The 15,619-nt window shown below is 38.7% G+C and overlaps 1 non-coding gene across 1 annotated transcript; it reads right to left on the bottom strand.

The window, feature by feature from the left end:
• Positions 1-8,915: 8,915 nt before the first annotated feature.
• Positions 8,916-9,022, bottom strand: LOC120072361. Its single transcript, XR_005480426.1, has one exon. It is a non-coding gene; the product is annotated as a small nucleolar RNA R71 (small nucleolar RNA).
• Between the last annotated feature and the right edge of the window lie 6,597 nt (positions 9,023-15,619).

Raw genomic sequence — 15,619 nt, 5'->3', positions numbered from 1 at the left:
GCCTTGTCGAGCGCCATGCCACAACGCATGGTGTATGCATCCAACCTTATTATCTAAGCCTGCACAAGACATTGCCTAGGTTGCGTCCACACTCGACCACCATTTTTACGGCCAACACTTAGCCATTAAATGGACTTGTCTAACCTCTAAAGACATGACTAACGTCTATGACTCCCATATCAACGCATTTAATAAGGTCAATGTATACTCTTACACTTAGCCAAATTTTGGGCTCTTAACCTACTACACTTAGAAAAGTCCTTCTTTTAAAGAATAGTTTAGCAAAACTTTTCCCTTCAAGCTTGTACATTAAGCTAATTTCTACTTCTTAAGAAATTCTGAAAAGGTGAAGGCATCACAAATGGTCTGGCAATGGCTCGTCTGACCTCCCAACTGAAGTTTCAAGTTGAGCGACAAGGTCACTCAGACTTTGCAAGTCAGTTCTAGTTTCTGCCCGGGGCAAAGACTCTCCTACTGGAAGTGCTCAAACTCCTACTGACCATGGATGGTGTCCTAGCCCAAAAGTACAGTTAAAAATCTCCATAACCAAAGCCTTTAAATACTTATCTAACCCTGAAGACTGAGCATGAGTCGACTAATGTGGTGCTTGAGAAATCTTGGTTGTCTAACCTCTACTGCCATTCTAAGTATCCATGGTCAAAGGACTTTTCCCACCAAGAATGGTGAGGCTCATAGTCCAAATGACCATAATACCCCTCCTCGGAATGACCATGTGGTACTGGACTACACTGCAACTTTTGGCCTACTGCCTCTGCTTGTTGTGAACTCCACTTCGTCACGTGGCCAACCAAGACGATCAACTCAGTAATTTGATTGTTAAGCCCACTTACCTTATCATCAAGACCTGCAACTCGACTTTTAGACGTCGAAGATCAATACGAAAATCCAATCATGCTTAACTGACACAAAAAGAAAACAAATCAAAGCAAAAGAAACTTTAACTACAAATTAACTAAGAAGAAATAATTGGTTTCCTTGGTAATGGCGCCAAATTTCTAAGCTTGAAAGATTTGTCATCGCAAGCAAACCTTGATTAGACAAATAAATTCATCACTCTCAAAAGACCGCTGATCAAAGAATATTTATAAATCACCGAACAAACTACTTATACTAACTAGTAGTACAGGCAGCAAGTCTGGGGTCGAACAATAGGGAAGCACGAAAGATTAGTTCCTTGCACATTTTTATTTAAAGTGGTAAAATTGGGGGGGAGAAGGGGGGAGGGGGCTTTGGTGTGGATTGGAATAGGAATGAATAAAAGAAATAAAATGCAATGAAAGTAAAAGATAGAAATGTAATTAACTACGACATTCTAGCTTAGAAAAATGGAATGAACCAATACAATTCTTGTTCATCGAGTTATTTAAATGCAATTTTAGGTTCTAGATTATGTCTAGCCTAATTGATTGGAATCTCAATCAATGGTCCTAATCACCTAATTAATCAAAATGCATAGAAAACGAATTCGCTTCATACAAATCGACAAATTGCATTAAGTTCTAGGGATAATACTAGGAAAAATGTTCAACTTCCACCGACTAATCAAATATTCAATGTGGTTTCTCTCAAGAGGAAAGGTTTTATACAGCAATCATAGTGTTGCAAAGCTGCAGCTAGCGTTGCAACCTTGCGACAAACAATGTGTGCACCTCCGTTCAAGTTTGACAACATTGCAATGCTGACGTGTTTACACGAAAATTTTAGGCTACTATCTTTAAGCACTATGCAATGGTCCTTTGAGCATCGCAATGCTTTGACTAGGGGCATTTTTGTCCTTTTACATCCTTTTGAAGCTCGATTGCTCAAATTAGCTCCTAATTGCTTCAAATTAACCCCGAACAGCTTATAACGACTGATTCCATCTCCAAGATGCTCAGTACCTATAAAATCATTAAATAAACACATTCAACACAATAAAGACCTAGAATTAAGAAGAGAAAAATAGCACATTTTTTGTGTTATTAATACCAACAAGGTGCACCTTCCTTTTTGGTGGCTCAATCATAGGAACTCCAAAGTTAAGTATGCTTAGTTTTGAGCAATGTTGGATGTGTTGGAAATGTCCTAAACTCAGAGTTCGTTCTATTTACCAATAAAGTATTATTGAGTATTTTGTTCAATAAATTGTTATTGATACTGCATTTTGTTATAAAAATCCAATAAATCAATATTTAAAACTAGAAAGAAACCACATTGAATATTTAAAACAATTTATTGAATAAAATACTCAATAATAATTTTATTTATGTATAGAATATGTTAACAATATTTACAAACTACGAGTTTAAGGACATTCCCAACAATCTCCCACTTGGATTAATACTTCAGTGAGAAAAATATACAAACATAATGTTTTAAGATGTTGAGAAAAATAGAGAGAAAATCTAATAAACTAGGGCATCAATATACCATTGACATTCTCTTACTTGCCCTAGATTATGATGCTTGTAGTTCTAGTCCGACCAGGCCCTTGAACACTTTAACTGAGAGGGCCTTCATAAACGGATCAGCATGGTTATCTTTTGAGGCTATCTTCATAACTATCTCTCCTTAGTGTACTATCTCCTTGATGAGATGGTACTTTCTTTCGATGTGTTTTCACGTTTGTGACTTCTTGGTACCTTGGAATTAGTAACAGTACCACTGTTATTGCAATACAGAGTAGTGGGCAAATGCAAATTTGGAACCACTTCCAAATCTATCAGGAACATGCACAACCACACTGCTTCTTTAGCTGCTTCGCATACAACTACATATTCTGCTTCCATCGTGGAGTCAGCTATACAACTTCTTTTGATGTTTCTTCATACTATAGCTCCTCTGTTAAGAGTGAAAATTGATCCTGAAGTAGATTTCCTAGAATCTACATCAGTCTAAAAATTAGAATTAGTGCATCCTATAAGAATTAAATCCTTAATCCCATACACAACATATAGTCCCTCATTCTTCGAAGATACTTGAAGATGTTCTTGATAGTAGTTCAATGACTGTGTCTAGGGTTAGATTGGAACCTGCTGACGATTCCAACTGTAAAGCATATGTCAGGATGTGTACACAACATAGCATACATTATGCTCCCAACTGCTGATGCATATAGAATTCTTTTCATTTTCTCAACTTCTTGAGGTGTCTTAGGACACTGCTCCTTCGACAAATGAATTCCATGTCTAAAAGGTAATATTCCCTTTTTGAAATTTTGCATATTATACCTTGACAACATCTTGTCAATATAAGATGCTTGATATAGTGCTAGGATTCTATTCTTGAAATTCTAAAAAAATTGGATCCCAAGAATATATTGAGCATCTCCCAAATCTTTCATTTGGAATCGTGATGTTAACCATCTCTTCATGCCAGCAAGGAAATTTGTCTCATTCTCAATGAGCAAGATATCATCTACATAAAGGACCAGGAAAGCTATAGTTTTGTTGACTATTTTCTTGTATACACAAGATTCGTCAACATTCTGTTCAAAGCCATAAGACTTGATCGTAGTGTCAAATCTTATATTCTAGGATCTTGAAGCTTGTTTTAACCCATAAATGGATCTTTTGAGCTTACAAACTTTTTGTTCTTAACCCTGTTCAATGAACCCTTTTGGTTGAGATATGTAAATACTTTCATTAAGACTAATCAAGAAAGCTGTCTTGACATCCATTTTCCATATTTTATAGTCATAATATGCGGCAATGGATAAAAATACTTATTCATTTTATCATGGCAACATAAGAGAAGGTTTCTTCATAGTCAACCATTTCCCTTTATGTAAGACCTTTTGCCATAAGTCTGGCTTTATAGGTTTGCACCTTGCCAGTTTGGTCTCATTTTCTCTTATAGATCCATTTACAACCTATAGATTTAACCTCATGTGGTTGATCTACAAGTTTCAAGATAGAATTGAAGTACATTGACTCCATTTCTATGTCCATGGCTTTTATCCATTGTTCCCTATCAACATCTTCCATTTCCTATTTAAAGGTCAGGGTCCTTAAGACCATCATCAGATATGACATCCTGAGTTTCTGTTAAACCCATATAGCATTCAGGCGGATGAACAACCCTCCCACTTCATCGAGACATTCTCAACTCTTGAGAAGAATGTGATGGGGCAACAATTATTGTTGATGGACTAGCTTGATCAACAACTTTTATTTATTTGTCTATAGTATCTTTGGTCATTTCATTCAATACTAGTTTACTGCATGGTTGATGATTCCTAATATGATCTTGTTCGAAGAATATAGCATTTGTCGATACAAATACTTTATCATCTTCGGGATCATAGAATAATCCACCTTTTGTTTCCTTAGGGTATCCTACAAATAGGTATAATTTTGAATGTTGTTCCAATTTCTCAGGGTTTTGCACCAACACGTGTGTCGAGCATCCCCAGATTTTGAAGTGATGTAAACTACTTTTACGTCCTCTCCATAAGTCATATGGTGTTTTTTAATAATTTTTTTGAATGAATCATGTTCAGAATATGTACAGCAGTCTGTATAGCATACCCCCAAAAGGATTGAGGTAACCGAGCATAACTCATCATCGAACGAACCATGTCTAACAAGGTTCAATTTCTCCTTTCTGCGACACCATTTTGTTGTGGTGTAGCAGGTGCTATGAGTTGGGATTGAATTCCATGATTTACTAAATAGTTCTGGAATTGTAAATCCATATATTCATAATAACGGGCAGAAATGCATGTTATCATAGTGCTAAGTTCTTAAACAATGTTTGATTGCGTTGATAAAATATGTTAATTTGCATCCATTAAGCATCGATTTCATAATATTGCGATTGCATGCATTCAATGCATTAGAACAGTTGATTTTTATATTTTTGTGCAGAATATGTGTTGATGCAATCCAAGAATTGCGATCATAGGAAATTATTGGTCGAGCGCAACTTCACCGTCATCGCAAAAATTTGCCTGAGAAGGATCACCACAACTTGGTCAGCACAACATGGTGGGCGCATCTGGGTGAAAGGCTAATTAAGCACGATGGGACAGAAAGCTGATGACAGTCGAATCTAAATTAAGTTGACAGCCGATAACGGTCACAAAGTACATTCAACTTTTTGGTGACAATTATTTGGCGCATCAGTTAGGAACTAAAGTTGTCCTATCTGTACAACCATGAGAGAGAAGCCGCCTTTCACCTGGATGCTCTATAAATACCAAGGGCATTCTTCAGAAAAAGGGTTGACGAGTTGATCAGTTCGCCATTCTTTAGTTCATATGTACGTCTTTGTTTCTTAGTTTTCTTTCATTTTAAAGCGGATGCGAGGAAGGAGGATGTGCGGCAGATCGTTCCGGTAAGCTTGGGAGAGCGCCGAAAGCTTCAAGGACAGAGAGAGGTCGACGCCTGTGGAAGCAGGAACATCTGTAGAATCGAATAGAGATTGCAGTCTAAAAGCCTCGGTCAGCAAGGAATTGCTACCAGGCTCTCTACCTTTAACTTCCATTGTCATTTTGTACTCACCTCATTTATAAAAATGGAATTTCCTTCTCTATATCTGTTCACTCTTTGTTATTCACGCATGGGTAGCTAAATTAGTTGAATGGGTTGAGAAGCATTTAGCTAGCACAACTAGGGAATCTTCATTCTTCGCGATTATTTTGTATTATGTATGCTTCATTCGTCCATTAGAGATACTCAGAAGGGTAGTCTAAGGATAGGATCTAGACTTGGGAAGGTCAGGTTTAGAATCTAGACTTAGAAGAGCCAGATTGGAACACATAAACAAGAGATAGGAGCTTTAGGAAATGAGTACTATTTGTTATCAATGCATCGCATGCATCCTAGAGATAGGATATGATTGTATGCGATCACCTTGCTTTTTGCTTTTTGCATTATCGCATAGGACAAGAGTAGAGACTTAGGGATGAGCTCTATGGACACTTTTGCATTCAACACATGCGTCCTAGACATAGGAGCATCGCATTTGCATTGGAAAATGACTTGCTGTGCATGGTTGTAATATGATCGCATAGTCTGACGATTCTCGAGTAACGCTAGCTAAAGATCTTCTCAACCCGTTCATCACATACTCATTGCATCTATCACACAACTGTGTTTTCTCAAATCCACTGCATTTGTTTATTTTCTCATTAACACAATCAACAACAAACCAACAATTTATTTACTTGGTTACTGCAAGGTTTTCATAACAATTACCAACGCAATTTGTTTTCACAAGTCCCTGTGTTCGACCCTGGACTTACCAGGAAACTCAGAGGAATTTACACTTGGATTCCATTGGGGAAACTTGAGTGCACAACGCAATTTCATCAACGCATATCATCCACATTTCCATTTCATAAAATCAAGCATCAAGTTTTTGGCGCCGTTGCTGGGGACTTCGGCAAAATAGAGTGCTAACGGTAATTTTTATGATTTCTTTGCAGACTCTCAATCTTTAGAGAATTATGACCTGGAGATTGAGAGGACATTTAGAAGGAGATTGAGAAACCACCAACAACAACCACAGTTAGATGAGGAAGAGATGGCGTAGTAGCCTGGAAATGGAGCACCAAATGATAACAATGTCATGGTGAATCCAATTCTATTGAAAAACGATCAAAATAGGCCCATTAGGAACTATGCATTGCTAAACCTCTATGATTTCTCACCAAGAATCATGAGGCCTGCCCTCGACGGAAGCAGATTCGAAATGAAACCTATGATGCTGCAGATGATCCAGACTACAGGTCAATTCGGAGGAAGGCATGGCAAGGACCCGCACGCCCATCTCTGAAGCTTTATTGAAATCTGCAATACTTTTGTGTTCCCGAACATCTCTATTGAAGAAGTTCGACTAACGTCGTTCCCATTTTCTCTCTGTGATCAGGCTAGAAAATGGGCATATTCTCTCGAGCCAGGAGAGATCACTTCTTGGGAACAGGTCATGGAAAAGTTTATGAAAAAGTACTTTCCACCTACCGAGAATGACAGATGTGATGGAACACGAGACATACACTCTAATTGCTTCTAATCAAAAGGAAATTAACATGCAAACTGAAGGAAAACAGTAAATAAAAGGGATGAAATACAACCTTTGTAGCTCCTGAAAAACCTTTTCCTCATTGAATCTCGATCTGAACTCTTTTGGACCACCACTAGAGTTGACCTATTATCCTCTAGACTCAGAACCGGGTTGTGGGACCTGATGGATGAAGAAAATCGAGAGAGAGAAACGAGATGGAAAATAAGAATGAATTTGGGCTTGGGTTTTTTATTTTTCCAGCCCAAATTTGAAAACAATTTTGGAAAAATGGCATGAAACAAATTCATAAAAACCATTTCATCCATAATTGAAAGCCCAATTTATAGAAAAAAAGCCATGCAACAATTGCATGAAACAAATTCATAAAAACCCAACACCTAGAATCCACTATCTAAGTGGGCTTAATGTCTCTACTATAAGCCAACACCTAGCCCACTATTTTGTTAGTGGAATTATCCAACAAAAGTTTGGATTTTCCCACTAACTTTAGTCAAAGGGCAAAATAGTCATTTTGTCAAAGTCAAACTTTAACCAAAAAGTCAACATTTTGACTTTTTATGATTTTTTCCGTGTTGACTAATTTTGACCTCCCGAGCATGAATCCGTATTCATTTTCTCAAAATTCAAATTACATTTGAATATAAGGTCGATCAAAGTTTTACTTTTCAAAGTCAAAAGTCAACTCTTTGAGTTTTTACATCTTTGACCATTTTCATTATTTTCGAGCTTCCGAATATGAACGTATTCATATTCTTGATATTTAAATCACATTTAAATATTAAAGTTGTATCTCTAAACTGAAAATCCGACCACTATATCACATATACTTGTCGGTTTCTCTCTCTTCACCTAATTCGAACAATTCTAAGTTTATTCCATATGAGCTAGTAGGGGAACCTAATGGACCTATAGATTATGGGCTCCAACGATCCGAGATTAGCTAACTAAACACTTTAGATGGATGTAATCAATATTCGTTAACTAACGGGTCATTCAACTATAATCCCGTAGTTGTACTCCCCTCACTATAGCTATATTTGTGTCCATTTGATATAACCATGATTAGTAAGCTAATCCTTCACAGGTTGTTCGTAATCTTGACTGGGTCATAAAAATCGTTTTACCCCCGAGACTACATCTTATTCCTTAAGTTCCACTGATCCTCTAATGAACAATTGGTTTAAGGTCCAACCTTAAATCGAATCCCTCTCGGGCCAAGGAGAGGGTTGGGCTCCTTGTTCAAGATCTGAATTCAGTACTAAAGAGAACAACCTATCTACTATCCCTATAATGGGTAGGAGTGAATTCCATCTTGCACCCTATGTTCCCAGCTATCTACCTGATCTTACCCCTGAAATGGGAGTCTTATTGGGCCAGCGATAATGAGCTGCCCTCACATATGCAGATCTAAGGATAATTCCGAGTGAACGGGAGTTCATAATTAGCTCAGGATTAAGATTAAGTTACCTAGGTCATCAATTAACGAAATAGTCAATTTTATACACAAAGGCATTTAGAACGTAAAAAGTGACTATTTCATGGTTCAGTCTTATGCAAACTCATTGCATAGGATGCCCCTACTCACATATCTCTATATGAACGATTCATGGTCACATTATTTGTACTAACTACAAAGTGAGCCGCATCCATAGTGTCCCCAAAATAAGGCGCCCAACCTTATTCATATACTATAGACCATTTTGGCTATATATTTGAACTTGATCCAGATTTATGTCACTACATAAAGTTCAAACTACATTAAATAGCCTCAGGACCTTAGTTTATTGGATTCAAGATTACAATTTCAATAACAACTTTATCGAAAAACAAAACAGAATATGCTTATTAATTTACAAACTACGAGTTTTAAGACATAAAATCCAGCAAGACGAAGGAAACTTATTACCAATTTTGAACAAGACATGGATGAATCACTCAGTGATGCTTGGGCAAGGTTTAAGAGATTGGTCTGGGACTGTCCACATAATGGGTTGCCAGACTGGCTTCAAATGGAGATTTTCTATCATGGTTTGAATCCCACTTCGCAGACTGTTGCCAATACGGCAGTCGTTGTTGGTCTACTTGATAAAACATATGAAGAGGCGAAGAATATCTGGATCGCATCTCTAAGAACCATGAAGATTGGAGAGAGAGCGACCAGAGATTGAGACTCAAAGACACTGATGCAAATAATGGTGTGATTGCTTCATTACAAAACCAGATGACCGAAATGATGAATTTAATCCAAGGAATTGCGATTATTAGCCCAACACTGGAAACTGGGCAAATCAACGCAATCAGAGACACCACAAGGTGTGCGACTTGCGATGATGGCATGCGATGGAAGATTGCCCGCAAAATCCACAATCTGTCTACTTTGTAAAAAATAACCCTTTTTCGAACACCTACAACCTCGAGTGGAGAAACCACCCCAATTTTGCTTAGAAGGATCGGCAACAAAATTTCCAACCTGTGGCGTAAAAAGAAGGGCCACTAGGATTCTTCCCACACAACAACGGTCAAATGAGCAATCAAGCAAGTAGCTCACAAGCACCGCAATCCTCTTCTTTGGAGAGCCTATTGAAGCAATACATAGAGAAAAATGAGACTGTGCTTTAAAGTCAGGCTACGTCCATCTGCAATCTCGAATTACAGATGAGCCAGATTGCGAGTGAGCTGAAGAGTAGACTGCAAGGGGCTGTGCCGAGTTCAATTGAACTTCCACGCAACCTGGGGGGATCAGGTAAAGAGGAATGTCAGGTTGTGACATTGCACAGTGGGAAGACTGTGGAGGGAGAAAAGAAGGAGCTTAGTAGAACAACTTCCATTGCAGGTGAACCTGAGATTGTGGTGACGTAAGAAGAAGAAAGAGAGAAAAAAGCAGTAGAACCGGAGGTTGCGTCGACCTCAAAGCCAACTGAAACAGGAACCGTGAAAGTTCAATTACCCCCTTTCCCACAAAGACTAAGGAAGAAAAAGAATGAAGAGGTACAGTACCAACGCTTCTTATCTATGTTAAAGCAATTACATATTAATATTCTTTTCAGTGAAGCGATTGAGGAAATGTCTGCCTACGCCAAGTTTCTGAAGGATATGGTAACTCAGAAGAGGGGAGACTTGGGAGCCAGCATAAATTTGATGCCTTTGTCAATCTTTAGACAATTAAATATGGGGCAACTTGTTCCCACAACAGTGACTCTCCAACTAGCCGATAGATCTTTGGTGCATCCAGAGGGAAAGGTGAAGGATGTGCTGATCACCATTGACAAATTTATCCTGCTAGCTGACTTCATCATTTTAGACTACGAGACTAACAAAGATGTGCCCATCATTCTGGGGCGACCTTTTCTATCAACGGGTCGTGCTCAAATTGATGTGCATAAAGGGGAAATCATTTTGAGCATCAACGGATAGAAGCTGAAGTTCAATATAATTCGTGCCATGAAGTTTTCGGATGAAGAAGACCTGCATGATTCAGATGATGACTGGAACTTAATTGAAGAAGAAAAGTTTGATGATGAAAATGAAGAAGAGGAAGCCAGCGCATCTGTTGCTGCCTGTAATGTGATCACAACAAAAAAAAGCAAGGAAGAAAAAATGATCACAAATCAAGAAGTAGAGCCAACATAAAAATATCAAAGAAAAACAACGCAACTTTCCCTAGTAGAGCCACCAACACTTGAATTAAAGACCCTACCAACCCATTTAAAGTACGCATTTTTTGGGGTAGAATGAGAAACTGCTAGTTATCATTTCCTCTACACTCAACGAACATCAGAAGAATGCATTAATGTGCATTCTCAGGAAGCATGTGCGAGCAATTGGTTGGACGCTCGCTGACATTAGAGGAATTAGCCCTACGTACTGCATGCACCTCATTCGTCTTGAAGATGACCACAAAGCAACAATTCAACATCAACGCAAATCAACCTTATGATGAAGAAAGTCGTCAAGAAGAAGATTATCAAATGGCTAGATGCGAGTATTATCTATCCTATCGCAGATAACACATGGGTTAGCCCCATGCAGTGTGTGCCGAAGAAGGGCGGCATGACGATAGTCCCGAATGAACACAATGAATTAATACTACAAAGGACCATCACTGGATGGCGCATTTGCATGGACTACTGCAAGCTGAATGCAGCCACAAGAAAGACCATTTCCCTCTGCCATTCATCGACCAAATGCTAGACCGTCTAGCTGGAAATGATTTTTACTACTTCCTGGATGGTTATGCCGGATACAATCAAATTATGATAGCTCTAGAAGATCAAGACAAGACCACATTCACCTGTCCATATGGGACATTTGCTTTTCGCCGCATGTCGTTTGGCCTCTGCAATCCGCCAAACACGTTCCAAAGGTGTATGATGGCCATCTTTTCAGATTATCTCGAGGACTCTATGGAAATATTTATGGATGACTTCTCTGTTTATGGGAACACTTATGAAGTCTGCCTAGCCAATTTAGAGAAGATACTGAAAAGATGCAAAGAGACGAATCTGGTGCTCAATTGGGAAAAATGTCATTTCATGGTGAAGGAGGGCATAGTGTTGGGACATAAGGTCTCCCGGGATGGGTTAGAGGTGGACAAAGCAAAAATTGAAGCAATTGAAAAACTTCCACCTCTAACTAGCGTGAAGGTTGTACAAAGCTTATTGGGGCACGCTGGATTCTATAGACGATTTGTCAAAGAATTTTCTAAAATAGCATGACCATTGAGTGCATTGTTAGAGGCTGACAAAAAATTTGAGTTTGACAACAACTGCCTCAACACATTCAGAGTTTTGAAAGATGCGCTGATTACCGCACCCATATTGATTGTGCCGGATTGGACACTTCCTTTTGAAATCATGTGCGACGCAAGCGGGTATGCGATGGGAGCAACTTTAGCACAAAAGAAAAAAACAATCTTGCATGTCATCGCATATGCGAGTAAAACATTAAACCCTGCTCAAACAAATTATACCACCATAAAGAAAGAACTCCTGGCAGTAATTTTTACATTGGGAAAGTTTCGAGCATATCTGTTGGGAACAAAGGTACTCATCCACACTGATCATTCGTCGATCAAATACTTAATGACAAAGAAGGACTAAAAGCCGAGGTTGACCAGATGAGTTCTCCTCCTTCAAGAATTTGATATAAAAATAATTGACTGGAAGAGGACAGAGAATCAAGTTGCAGATCATTTGTCTAGACTAGAAAATCCTAAGGTTGATCGCAACGAGTCTGAGGTGAATGTCATATTCCCGGATCAGCAGCTGTTCCATATAGAAGAATTGCCTTGGTATGCAGACATAGTCAATTATTTGGTTTGCAAGAAATATCCTGAAGATTACACCTATAACCAACAGAAGAAACTCAAGAACGAATGTAGACATTATTATTGGGATGAACCGAATCTATATAAAAGAGGTGTAGACCAGATTTTTCGATTATGTGTACCAAATGCTGCTCAACAACGCATACTATGCAATGCCACGACTCACATATGGTGGGCACTTGGAGGGCAGTGCACCACAGCCAAAGTTTTGCAAAGTGGATTCTTTTGGCCTACATTGTTCAAGGATGCGGCTAACTACGCAATGAAATGTGATCGGCGCCAACGCACAGGTAACATTTCATGGAAACATGCAATGCCAATGAACACTATCTTGGAGCTTGAATTGTTCGATGTATGAGGGATTGGTTTCATGGGACCATTCCCTCCTTCGAAAGGTAAACATTATATTTTATTAGTCGTCAATTATGTCTCCAAGTGGGTAGAGGCAATAGCATGCGCCGCAAGTGATGCGGCGGTAGTCTCCCAGTTCTTGAAGAAACATATTTTCACTTGTTTTGGCACTCCCTATGCCATCATAAGTGATGAAGGATCCCACTTTGTCAACCGTAATATTAAGGAGCTACTGCGCAAATACAACATTCTCCACAAAGTGGCCACCGCATACCATCCGCAGATGAATGGTCAGGCTGAAGTGTCCAATAGAGAAATTAAGCTGATACTTGAGAAGGTAATAAGGCCTTCACGAACAGATTGGGCAACAAAGCTTGATGATTCATTATGGGCATACCGAACTGCATTTAAAACACTCATAGGTATGTCCCCATATGCGTTGGTATTTGATAAGGCGTGTCATTTGCCTTTGGAGTTGGAATATAAGGCACTGTGGGTGGTAAAGAAGCTAAACTTTGATTTGAAGAAAGCAAGAGAAGCGCAAAAAATGCAATTGGTCGAGCTAGATGAATGGGGGATTAATGCATATGAAAATACGAAGATTTATAAGGAGAGCACCAAATGCTGGCATGACAAATGCATATGCGCTAAAAACCTCCAAGTTGGGCAAAAGGCCTTACTCTTCAACTCACGACTGCGGCTCTTCCTGGAAAAATTAAAATCACGCTGGTCTAGACCCTTCATCATCAAAGAAATATTTCCACATGGTGCAGTGGAGTTGATCACTGAGGATGGCAGGCAAACATTTAAGGTTAATGAACAGCGAGTTAAGACATATTGCGAAGGTGATTTCCAGCCAGAAACAGCCTCCGTAAAGTTGAAAAACCCGGACTACCCCTTACTTGATTCTTGAACTCTTATTCCTTCGTCACTTTTACTATTATTTAGCTATCTGAATCTTACTCATTTTTACCTTTGAAAAGAAAAAAAAAACTTGTTGTGTTGTTTTAAATCATTTGACCCTTTCTTTGTTTGTTTACAACGATTAAGGCACAGGATTGTAGAGATGTTACTCGAAGCAGCAAATTATCTCACTCTATCACCGCAATCCAAAGAAAAGAGATTGCCATAAAGATGGATCGTCAATACACAATGTGGGCGACAGCGCAAATTTGGGGGTATATTCTTCCTTATCTTTATTTCAAATTTTGCGCTATCACATCGCATGTTAGTTTTAAAAGCTTTATCACCGCATTCTCTTTGATTATTTCAATCATTTGACGTAAATAACTTTAGTAGGTTACCGCACACCGTTTCTTTGCCAAGTATGATTTCAATGATGAAAAATATGCTTCTATTTCTTTCCTATATACTAGAGTGAACTTAGTCTTAAGATAGTCACCTCATGAAATATTTCTAGAAGTTAGGGGCTTGCTAGCTTTGTTTCAAACTCTTTTTACAAAGCATTCTAAGAACATCGCATGACTCATTTCAATCTTTTGGCAATGAGGACATTGCCGCGTTTTAAATTTGGGGTGAGGTATTTATTTCGACCTTGTTATTTTGGAAAAAAAAACCAACTCCACTGTCAACGTAATGGGAAACCCATTTGATAAGAGTTAAGTTGTGAAAAGGTACTTACCCGTAGTTGGATGTCTGCATGACACACGTGGGGGCAAGCCAAAACAAAAGTAAGTCACTAGGATCAACGCATAAATAAATGACCACATCTCCACTGCCAAATAGGTATGAGTTTAGTCTGAGAAAGAGTGCATTGCTCGTAGTTGGATGTCCACATGACACCTGTGGGGGCAAGCCAAAACGAAGGCAAGACACTTGGATCAGCGTAAGGTTAGAAAAAAAAAATATCAATGAAGAAAATTTTTATGCAAGGATAAAATCATTTGACACCTCAGTAGAAAATTTTCTTTTTGAAATAAATCATGTGATGTTCCGGAATTCAGTAAAATCCTTTTGAAAGGTAAGCTTGCAGTCCCTAGGTCTTAGAAATATTTTAAGAAAAGACTCGAATAAGACTTAAGGAAATTTAGTATATAGGATTTGAACGAAGTACCCTTGAGAAATCTAGGAAAAGAACATTGCGGTTGATTTGCTAAAGGAATCTTTAGCTTATACTTGAGGACAAGCATTGTTTAAATTTGGGGGTGTGATAACGGGAAAAAATGCACATTATCGTAGTGCTAAGTTCTTAAACAATGTTGGATTACGTTGATGAAATATGTTAATTTGCATCCATTAAGCATCGATTTTATAATATTACGGTCGCATGCGTTCAACACATTAGAACAATTGATTTTTGTATTTTTGTGCAGAATATATGTTAATGCAATGCAATAGTTGTGATCATAGGAAATCATTGGTCGAGCGCAACTTCACCGCAAGGCTTTGCGATGATTGTGTTCACAAATATTTGCCCGAGAAGGATCACTGCAACTTGGTTAGCGCAACATGGTGGGCGCATCTGGGTGAAAGGCTAATTAAGCGTGATGGGATAGAAAGCTGATGATAGTCGAATCCGAATTAAGTTGACAGCCGATAACGGTCACAAAGTACATTCAGCTTTTCGGTGACAATTATTCGACGCATCAGTCAGGAATTAAAGTTGTCCCATCTGTATAACCATGAGAGAGAAGCCACCTTTCACCATGGATGCTCTATAAATACCAAGGGCATTCTTTAGAAAAGGGGTTGACGAGTTGATTAGTTCACCATTCTTTAGTTCATACGTACGTATTTTTTCTTAGTTTTCTTTCATTTTAAGGCAAACGCGAGGAAGGAGGTTGTGCCAGAAGATCATTCCGGTAAGCTTAGGAGAGCGCCGGAAGCTTCAAGGGAAAAGAGAGGGTCAACGCCTGTGGAAGCAGGAACATCTATAGAACCGAATAGAGATTG

This window comes from Benincasa hispida, chromosome 2, assembly GCF_009727055.1.
Source record: "Benincasa hispida cultivar B227 chromosome 2, ASM972705v1, whole genome shotgun sequence".
In the NCBI taxonomy this organism is placed as follows: domain Eukaryota; kingdom Viridiplantae; phylum Streptophyta; class Magnoliopsida; order Cucurbitales; family Cucurbitaceae; genus Benincasa; species Benincasa hispida.
The sequence above is the reverse complement of the archived record's forward strand: the minus strand, read 5'-3'. Positions and strand labels throughout refer to the sequence as shown.